The 323-nt window shown below is 39.6% G+C and overlaps 1 protein-coding gene across 1 annotated transcript in view; it reads left to right on the top strand.

Annotated features, from left to right (window-relative positions):
• The window catches only part of LOC104547044 (eukaryotic translation initiation factor 4 gamma 3-like), a gene marked incomplete at its 3' end in the record, with an annotated part of 57,726 nt that overhangs the window by 51,011 nt on the left and 6,392 nt on the right, over positions 1–323 (top strand). The gene's annotated exons all lie outside the window — the stretch shown is intronic.

Below are 323 nucleotides of genomic sequence, written 5' to 3'. Positions count from 1 at the left end.
ATTATTTTACTATATATATTCTTTTCCCACAAGTATACTGTGTGTGCATACATACCTATACACTATCCATACATACATACACACATTACCTATAAGGAAATAAATGTATAAAAAAATAACTATCTATATTAAAAAATCTAAGGTGTCTGAAATAACTGATCAGTTGATGAAGGAGTTGAGTCCGGAAGGCAAACCTGAGTTACGGAGAGGCCCAGGAGTCGTGGTGTGTGTCTGGTTCTTTGCAGACCGCGCAGAGGAGCATTTCTGCTGCTCCTTGGAGAAGCACTGGGAGGATGAAGTGTGTTGATAACTGTGCCTTGCTG

The sequence above is a fragment of the Mesitornis unicolor genome, unplaced genomic scaffold, assembly GCF_000695765.1.
Source record: "Mesitornis unicolor isolate BGI_N332 unplaced genomic scaffold, ASM69576v1 scaffold41799, whole genome shotgun sequence".
In the NCBI taxonomy this organism is placed as follows: Eukaryota; Metazoa; Chordata; class Aves; order Mesitornithiformes; family Mesitornithidae; genus Mesitornis; species Mesitornis unicolor.
This window is presented reverse-complemented; position numbering and strand designations above follow the sequence as displayed.